The sequence below is a fragment of the Orycteropus afer genome, unplaced genomic scaffold (assembly GCF_000298275.1).
Source record: "Orycteropus afer afer isolate SDZICR_OR568_19922 unplaced genomic scaffold, OryAfe1.0 scaffold00507, whole genome shotgun sequence".
NCBI lineage: Eukaryota > Metazoa > Chordata > Mammalia > Tubulidentata > Orycteropodidae > Orycteropus > Orycteropus afer.
Window position 1 is genome coordinate 594,343 of NW_006922094.1, and position 10,480 is coordinate 604,822.

A 10,480-nucleotide genomic window follows, 5' to 3' on the forward strand; every position below is an offset into this window, starting at 1 on the left:
CCCTCCTTGGGTTTCCAAGGCAGTATCACTACGGAAGTAGATTGCCCCATCTTCCTTCCGAGGAGTGGCTGGTGGGTTTGAACCTCCAGCCTTCTGGTCAGCAGTCAAGTGCCTTAGGCACTATGCTATGGAGTTAACATATGACCCAGAAATTCCATTGTTAGGTATATACACACCACCACCACCACCACCCCAGAAAAAAGAAACTGTGTGTTCACACAAAAACTTGTACGTAACTTTTCATAGCAGGGTTATTCACAATAGCCAAACATGGAAACATCCAAATGTCCATCAAGTGATGAGTGGATAGATAAAATGTGGTCCATCCATACGACGGAGTGCTATTCCGTAACTTAGAAAAGTAAAGCAGGATGCAACATGAAAGAAGCCAGGTACAGAATTCCACATATGGTACGATTCCATCTACATACAATGTCCAGAACAGCCACAGAGATGGAAAGTAGACTGGGGTTGCTAGGTTGGAGGAATGGGGAATGACTACTAAAGGGTACAGAATTTCATCTGAGGATAATGAAAATGATCTGGAAGTAGATGATGGTGGGTGCACGACTCCGTGAATATACTAAAATATATTACATTTTAATTTTAAACGGGTGGATTATGTGGTATATGAACTGTATCTCCGTAAAACTGTTATCCAAAACCTCTGTCCATTGCTCCCCATTGCCCTCAGGCTCTTGTTGACCATTCAAAGCTCTGCCAGGCATGGTCCCACCACTGGGCCCTTTCACCGGCAGTTCCATCTGTCAGGAAAGGTCTTCTCCTGCAACGGTAAGGCTCCCACCTTCATCTCCCTCAGGCGTCACCTCATCTGTGAGGTTTTTCCTGACTCCTGTGTCCTACTGTGACCCTCAGGCCTCTTCCCTGACTCTGTGTTTTACCCATAATAATTACCATCTTCTAACACTCATTTGACTCATTGTCTATTTCCTAACTAGGAGCTCTGGTGGCATAGTGCCTCAGGCACTTGACTGCTAACCAGAAGGCTGGCTGTTCAAATCCACCAGGCACTCCTCAGAAGGACGGTTGGACAATCTACTTCCATAGTGATACGGCCTCAAAAACCCAAGGAAGGGTCGCTGAGTCGGAATTGACTGTACGGCAGGGAGTTTGGTTTGTTTTATTTCCTAACCCACCAGCCACTCCTCAGAAGGAAGATGGGGCAATCTACTTCCGTAGTGATACCGCCTCAGAAACCCAAGGAGGGGTCACTATGAGTCGGGTCCAACTCGACAGCACATGACAACAACAACAGTGGTGGACCAGAGGCAGGTAGTGGGTGGTTCACCATGGTTGCAGACACCAAGGGCGTGCATTGCTTTTTGCTTCTGTTGTTGAGTGCTGTTGAGTTGGTTCCAACTCATAGTGACCCTACGTATAACAAAACGAAGTGCTGCCCAGACCTGCACCACCCTCACAAGTGTTGCTGTGTTTGAGCCCATTGTTGCAGCCACCGTGTCGACAATCTCCTTGAGGGTCTTCCTCTTTTTTGCCGCCCCTCTACTTTACCAAGCATAGTATCCTTCTCCAGGGTCTGGGTCCTCCTGATAACATGCCCAAAGTACAGGAGATGAAGTCTTGCCAGCCTCCCTTTTTATTTTTTTAACTTTTTTATTGTGATTTGGGTGAAAGTTAACAGAGCTAATTTGTTTTCCGTTCCACAATTCATACACATTTTGTTTTCTGCCATTGATTGCGGTCCCTACAGTGTAACAGCTCTCTTGCCACTTCCTCCCTGTGGTTACTTTTTCGCTGTGTCCTTCTATCCTCCCTGTGGTTACCTTTTCCCTGTGTCCTTCTGTCCTGTGCATTCCTGCTCTCTGAGTGATCTCCCTGTGCAAATGTTTCCCTTCGGATCTCCCATTGATTGTTCGAAGGAGTGCACCTTTCTGCTGTAATCGTTCACCTAGTAGGCCTGTCCATTGTTTGCTTGAGGCCATAGCTTAAGCCATGGGAGTGAGTTTAGTTCCAAGCCTGAAGGGTTACTAGAGGCCATTGTCTTGGGGACTTCATCAGTCTCCATCAGACCCGTGAGCCTGCTTTTTATGACGATTTTTCTCCCACTCTATCCAGATCTTCTATTTTGATCCCTTACCAGGTGGTTGGCAGTGGTAGCCAGGCACCATCTAGTTCTGGTCTCAGGGTTATGCAGGCTGAGGTTCTCATGGTCCACTGGTCCCTTGGACTTGCATCTTTGATTTTCTTCAGTCTTCTTTGCTCTGGACGAGCATCTTAGATGGCTGCTTGAAAGCTTGTAAGACACCAGTGGCTACTCCCCAAAGTAGGATGTAGAACAATGATTTTTGTGTGTACCATATTATGCCAGTTGAGCTTGATGTCCCCCATTACCATGGTCCCGAGCCCGCAGGCCCAGCAACTCACTCCCTCAAGGTGTTTGGTTATGGCTAAGAAGTTACCATAACTTCAGCCCATTAGCTCTATTATATAGATGGACAATTTTATAGCACCTACAAATATGTATGTAGAAATGTCTTCTGCCAAACGTATATATATATGGTCATGGGTATATACCCATTCACTACCCATAACTGATCATCTTGCTGCTACCTGCGTATCCACCCATAGATTGTTTGTTATTACTAATGATGCAGTATTGTGTGTGTGTGATGGTGTTTACCTTTGTTGTCTGTACCTCTTGTGCATCTCTCCACGTCTTCCTTTTCCTTGGTGACATTGTGCTGGTCACTCACTATTGGTATATTGCCTTTCTTTCTCTTCACTCAAATCAATACATGTCTCTTACCTAGCTAGCAATTTTCCCTCGCCTTCCCTCCCCTCCCATTCCTGGTAATCAAGAAAGTTTCCTTCCTTGGGTAAACCTTTCCTTGACTTTTTACAAGAGTGGACTCATACATTATTTGTCCTTCTGTGATTGACTTATTTCACTCAGCATAATGTCCTAGAGTTCATCCACATTATGTGGTGTTTCACAGATTCTACATTATTCTTTAATGTTGCATGGTATTCCACTCAGTGTATGTACAACAGTTTGGTTATCCATTTATCTGTTGATGGGCACTTAGATTGTTTCCATCTCTTTGCTGTTGTGAACAGTGCTGGAAAGAACATGGGTTTGCATGTATCTATTCATGTCCTGGCTCTCACTTCTTTACGATGTATACTTAGTAGTGGGATTGCTGGATCAAATGGTATTCTTATTTACAACTCTTTAAGGAATTGCCATACCATTTTCCCCAGTGGTTTTACAGTCCTATCACCAATGTATGAGGGTTCTAGTCTCTCCACATCCTCGCCAGCATTTGTTGTTTTCTGTCTTACTGAACTTTGCTATTATTACTTGGGTGAGATGTATCTTCTTGTTGTTTTGACTTGCATCTCTCTAATGGCTAATGATTGCAGACATTTCTTCGTGTGTTTGTTAACCACCTGAATATCTTTTTTGGTGAAGTATCATTCATGTCCTCTGCTCATTTTTTAATTGGTTTGTCTTTTTGATGTTTGAAGTTTTCTATAAATTTTCAAGATAAGTCCCTTGTTGGATATGTAATTGCCAAATATTTTTTTCCCAAAGTGTAGGTTTTCTTTCAATCTTTTGGAATAGTCTTTTGATGCACCTAAGAGTTTAATTTTCAGATGGGCCCAGTCATCTAGTTTATCTTCTGCTGTTTATGGATTTTCAGTTATGTTCTATAGTCAACAGGGCCCCTAAGTTTGTCCTTATTTTTTCTGTGCTGACTTGTATAGTTTTAAGTTTTACGTTGAGGTCTTTGATCTGGAGTTGGTTTTTGTATGTGGTGTGAGGTATGGATCTTGTTCCATTTGCTGCAGATGGACACCCGTTTTGCCAGCACCATTTGTGAAGGAGACTGTCTCCTCTCCATGTAATAGGTCTCGGCTCTTTGTCAAAGATCAGCTGTCCATAGGTGCATCGTCATCCTCCCTTCTAAGAGTCACGCTGGCTGCGAATCCAAGACAAATTTATTCACACTTCTGGCAGTCCCTGGTATGGTCAATATTCTTCAGCAATGCCATAATTTAAATGCATCAATTCTTCTTCGGTCTTCTTTATTCATTGTCCAGCTTTTACATGCATATGAGGCAATTGGAAATATCACGGCTTGGGTTAGGCACACCTTAGGCTGCTTTTTATTCTATCACACGCTGACCATTATAAGCAGTGTCAGTGATAAAATAATCACCCTGCTCCCTAGAGAAAAATTATTCCTAACAACTGATGCAGTTACTGTTGGGTTTTACTAATATATATATAAGCTTCAGATTACATATTTTTATTACTCTATTTTTTTTCATTTTTTAAAAAAATGTTTACTGTGATTTGGATGAAAGTTTACAGAGCAAATTCATTTTCCATACAACAGTTCATACACATTTTGTTTCATGACATTGACTGCAGTCTCCACAATGTAACAGCTCTCTTCCCATTTCCTCCTTGTGGCTACCTTTTCCCCGTGTCCTTCTTTCCTATACATTCCTGCCCCGTAAGCTATCTCCCTGTGCAAATGCTGCCTTTCTGTTCTCCCATGATTGATCATTCTAAGGAGTGTATCTATCTGGTGTAAATGTTCACCCTAAATTACTCTATTTTTTAATAAACACAATATTTTATTAGTTTTCTATTGTCTAACTACCACAAACTTAGCAGCTTAAAAGACACACATTTATCATCTCGCAGCTTCCATGGTTTAACTGGATGACCTGCTTACAGAGTCTCACCAAGTTGCAATCCACATGTCACAGCCAGGGCTGCAGTCTCATCATGGGTTCAGCTGGAGAAAGAACGACTTCCAAGCTCCCTCAGATTGTTGGTAGATTTTGACTCCTTGTGGTTGTAGAAAGACAGTCTCTGTTTTCTTGCTGGCTGGGGGCCACCCACAGTTCCATGTCATGTGATCATCTTCATAGGCCTTCCTACAACATGGCAACTAACTTCAAACCAGCAACTAAGTCCTCTCTCCAGTCAGCTAACATGGAGTCTTCCATAAGGTACCGTGACCATGGAAGTGACATCCATTCACTTTGCAACATTCTACTGGTTAGAAGCAAGTCCTGCATCTGCTTACATTCAAGGGATTATACAGGGCAGAGACATGGAGACCACCTAAGGATGTGTTTGTCACAATGCAAGGTAGTATGGAGAACTCCCTGGTACACACTTGACCTCTGACACATGAAGACTCAGCTGTAGGTGTTCATTTGGAAAACAAGTTCCTAACAGTGTGGAGTCGTTGCCATCAGGTGCAGTTTCGTCTCCGATCCCTGGGATTCTACATGTTCTTGCATTTTAATAGCATATTAGAAATAAAAATGAGAACACAGTGACCAGGAGGAGAAAGCAACCATCTTGACATTCTGCACACTCCTCTGGAGTTTTTGTGTCTAAAATTTAAACAGTGAAAGAGTGTGCTGTGAAAACACTGTGTAACATGGATGAACTTGGAGGACAGTATGCTGAGTGAAATAACGCAATCACAGAAGGACAAATATTGTATTAATTCATTACTGTAAAAAGGCAAGGAAAGTTTTATATATGGAAGGAAACTTTGTGGGTTACCAAGGGTGGGAGGGAAGGGAAGGGAACACTGCAAAAAAAAAAAAAAAAAAAAAAAAGCATTGACCAATGTCATTTTAGTTTTGTTTGTTTCATTGTACCTAAATTATATTTCAATAAAATGCATTAAAAAACAGTCTGCTGTGAGAGGCATAATATTTTTGTTTCATAAGTGCAAATTTTCATTCATACATGAATATTTTACTGACTTTGAATACTTTTAAAATCGAAATGTATTCCAATTTTCCATGGTTAACTGTTTAACACTAAAGAACAAATAACAATGATTACTACATGATGATTCTTATTATTTTGTTCTGTCGTACACAGGGTCACTCTGAGTTGGAGCCAACTTGATGGCACCTAACAACAACCATGATTATTAGGTCTCTGGGTGGTGCAAACAGTTTTCCCTGGACTACTAACCTAAAAGGAGCTCGGGTGATGTAGTGGTCACCGTAGTTAAGGTTATGTAACTTGGCTGGGCCTGGTTTTGAATGGCTGGGTAGCTGGATGCAGTTATTCCCTATGATGAGACTGATAATCACCTGCATGGTGGGATCTACTAGAGCAGCTGAGTAGCTGCCTTAGGGATGCGGTCTGCTTCGTACATAAGAAGACAGCTCTGAGAAAGGTCTCTGAGCGCTTGGCATGCTTGGACCCTGCATTTGGCCGAGTCTTCATCTCAATGGCCTGCCATGTTGTCTGCTGATCTTGGGACTGTTAATGGACTTGAATTAGTGGCCTGCCATGTTGCTTGATAATTTGGGGACTATGTCATTTTATTTGTCAACTTTGGCTTTCTCAGCCTCCGCAGCCAGCAGCTGCCTGAGCTAAGAGACATCTCTAGCTCCAGGGTACTGGGAGCAAGAGGCAGAGCTGAAGCCCAAGGTTGAGTGCTTTCACCCAGCCCCCAGAGCTGGCACTTTGAACTTGGACTTCTAGCCTCCTAAACAGTAAGAGAATAAATCCATTTGTTCAAGCCATCTCCATTTGTGGTATTTTCTGTTAGAGTGGCACCAGAGGGCCAAAACAGTGGTTGAAGCATTCAGCTGCTAACCCAAAGGTTAGTGGTTTGAACCCACCAGCCACTCAATGGGGGACAGAAGAGGCAGTCTGCTTCCATCACAATTTACAGTCTTGGAAACCCTATGGGGAAGTTCTACTTTATCCTAAAGGGTTACTATGAGTCAGAAGTGACCTGTTTGAAGTTAAAGAGCAAAGATGTCACTTTTAAGACCAAGGTGCACCTGACCTAAGCCACTGTCTTTTCAGTGGCCTCATATGCATGTGACAGCTGGACAATGAATAAGGAAGAGTGTAGAAGAACTGATGTATTTGAATTGTGGTGTTGGTGAAGAATATTGAATATATGATACCATGGACTGCCAGAAGAACAAACAAATCTGTCCTGCAGGAAGTACCGCTGGGATGTTCCTTAGAAGTGAGAATGGCCAGACTTCATCTCTAGTACTTTGGTCATGTTCTCAGGAGGGACCAGTCCCTGGAGAAGGGTATCATGCTTGGTAAAGAGGAGGGTCAGCGAAAAAGAGGAAGATGGTCAACGAGATGCACTGACCCAGTGGCAGCAACAATGGGCTCAAGCACAGCAATGACTGTGAGGCCAGCGCAGGACCAGGCAGTGTCTCTCCTGCTGCGTGGGGTCACTGTGGTCAAAACCGACTCAACAGCACCTCCAACAAGAAGTAACCTACTGGTTGGTGATCCGAACCCACCCAGCGGCACCACAGGAGAAAGACTTGGTGGTCTGCTTCTGTAAAAATTAGAGCCAAGAAATCCCACTCTGTAACACATGGGGGCGCCATGAATGGAAATCAACTTGACAGCAACAAGTTTGGTTAATAATCATGTCAATAATAACATGATTATTTACTGAAAATAATTCTGTGATAGAGAGGAGGAAGTATAAAAAATAATCCACGCCAATGCAGAAAAAGCATTTGATAAAAATCCAGCAACCTTTCTTAATGAAAACCCTCAAGGAGATTAGAATAGAAAAGAAGTTCCTCAATATAATTAAGGACATATATGAAAAACCACAGCCAACATGATATACTTAATGGAAAAAGACTGAGAGCTTTTCCCTCAAAGTCAGGAACAATTCTATTCAATATTGTGTTAGAAGTCCTAGCCCGAGCAATAAAACAAGAAAAATAAAGGGATCCAGATTGGAAACCACAAAGATTGGAAGAAAAATCATCTCTATTCACAGATGACATGGTCCTATATAGAGAAAATCTTGGAGAGTCTAAAAAAATGCTTCTAGAGCTAATAAAGGAATTTAACAAAGTTGCAGGATACAAGGTCAACAAACAAAATTCAGTTGGATTTCTATACTGAACAAACAAAAAAACAAACTCAAATGCCATCAAGTTGATTCTGACTCATAGCAACCCCCATTGGGTTTCCGAGGCTATAAATCTCTAAGGAAGTATATTGCCCCATCTTCCTTCCATGGAGCAGCTGGTGGATTTGAACTGCTGACCTTCAGTTTAACAGCCACGTGCCTTATCCAGTATGCCACCAGAGCTCCTATGATAAATCTGAGAGAGAAATTAAAGAAATGATTACATTTACAATAGCAGCTAAGAGACTAAAATACCTAGGAATAAATTTAACCAGCTATGTGAAAGACTTATACAATGAAAATTATAAAACACTGCTGCGAGAGATTAAAGAAAAAGAAATGGGAAGATGTTCTGCGTTCATAGATTGGAAGACTTAACATTGTTATGATGTCAACACTACACAAAGCGATCTATTGCGTCAATGCTGTCCCAATAAAATTCCAACAGCTTTCTGTACAAAAATGGAAAAAACAATTCTCAACTTTATATGGAATGGCAAGAGGCTCTGAACCCCTAAAGCAATGTTGAAGGAGAAGAACAAAGTAGGAGGACTCACACTTCTTGATTTTAAAACATACTATACAGCTACAGTAATCACATCAGCCCAGTACTGGTATAACAATAGACCGATGAGATAGAGTTGAGAGTCCAGGAATAAACCCATATATCTATGGGCAACTGATTTTTTTTCTTTTTAACCAAAGCACAAAACCAAGTTACATTTATTGATGGGCCCCATGTCACATCCTGGGGAAGTGTGGCCCCTGAGAAGCCCTGTTTTGGTCCCCTCATGCTGCTCTAACAGAAAATATCACAAATAGTGGATGACTTTAAAAAACAGGGACTTACTCTTTTACAGTTTAGTAGGCCAGAAGTCCGAGTTCAAATTGCCAGGCTCTAGGGGCTAGGTGAAAGCCCCTCCACCTTGGGTTTCAGCTCTGCCTCCTGCTCCCAGCCCACTGGAGCCTGAGGCTTTTCTTTACTCAGGACCTGCTGGTTGCTGAGGCTGGCAAACCCATGGCTGACAAGTAAAAAGGCACAGCCCCAAGATTATCAAACAACAGTTCAAGTCCAGAAAGTCTCATGATCGGCAGGACATGGCAGGCTGCTAAAAGAAGACCTGCCTACATGTAGGGTCTAAGTGTCCCAAAAAGCTGCAGAGACCGCTCTCAAAACTTCTTATAAACTGGAAGTAGACCACATCCCTAAGGCAGCTATTCAGCTGTTCCAGTAGATTCTACCATGAAGTTAATTACCAATCTCATCATGGGGAATAGCTATATCCAGCTGCCCAGCCACGCAAAACCAGGCCCAGCCAAGTTGACATATAACCCCATAAATAATACACAAAATACAAATGGCTGCTGGAAGGGGCCTTATAGGAGAGTTTCTCTCTGAGGCCCTTGCAGTTTTGTAAAAATTGAAAATTCCTTTGCGTAGGCCATGGTCCTGCCAGGCCTTGGCCCAGGGTACAGGTACAAGAAATGTTACCTCAGCCACTCGAGCACCTGACCTTGGACTCAGGTGCTGGGCAGAAGCTGGGGGCAGCCACCTGTCACATGTTCATGATCATCGCAGATGAATCCTGTGGAGAGAGGAGGGTAGGCACTGGGCATGTTCGGCATCAGCCTTGACTGGGATTCCACCACACACACACACACACACACACACAATGAGGCAAGACATGGTGGGTCTGGGTAGGCATGAGGCAGGGGGTGGGGGACACAGGAGAGGTCACCCTGGGGTACAAGATGGGTGGTGGGTAGGGGTGGGAGAGGGGAGGGATGCCCCTGTGCATTCCCCAGTCCCCCTACCTGGCTCGCTGTGGTCGTGGTCTTGCTCTGGCTCCCCAATCATCGTGCTGGGGTCTGCTCCCTGGCCTCTGTGGCCTGACGACAGGCGTGGAGTGGGTGGGAATCAGTGCAGTCCCTTCCACTTTCCCGGGAAGGGGTGCAGGACAGTCCTGTTGGTCGCCATCCTGCCCTCTTCCGGTGTGGTTCCCAGGGCCTCGCTCAGGGAGTTCTCTACGGTCAGGTGATTTTTTGACAAGTCCATTTGATGGGGAAAGAAATGGTGCTGGGAAAATCGGATTTCCAAATGCAGAAAAATAAAAACAGGATCCATTCCTCACACCACACACAAATTCAAAATGGATTAAGAACCTACATGTGCAAACTAAAACCATAAAATTCACAGAAGAAAACGCAGGGGCAAGACTATCAGGCTTTGCTTTTAGCAGTGGGTTATTTCACATAATAACAAAAGCACAAACAGCAAAAGACAAAAGAAATAAATGAGACCTTATGAAAATTAAAAACTTTTGTTTTTGTTTTTCCAGAAAGTGAAAAGACAGGTTACAGATGGGATAATATTTTTAGAAACTATATGTCTGACAATGCTGTCAGTGGTAGGATAATATCCATATGCCTACAAGGAAGACCCGTTAATACGACTATTATTCAAATTTATTCACCAACCATCAATGCCAAAGATGAGGAAATTGAAGATTTTATCAGCTTCTGCAGTCTGAAATTGACCA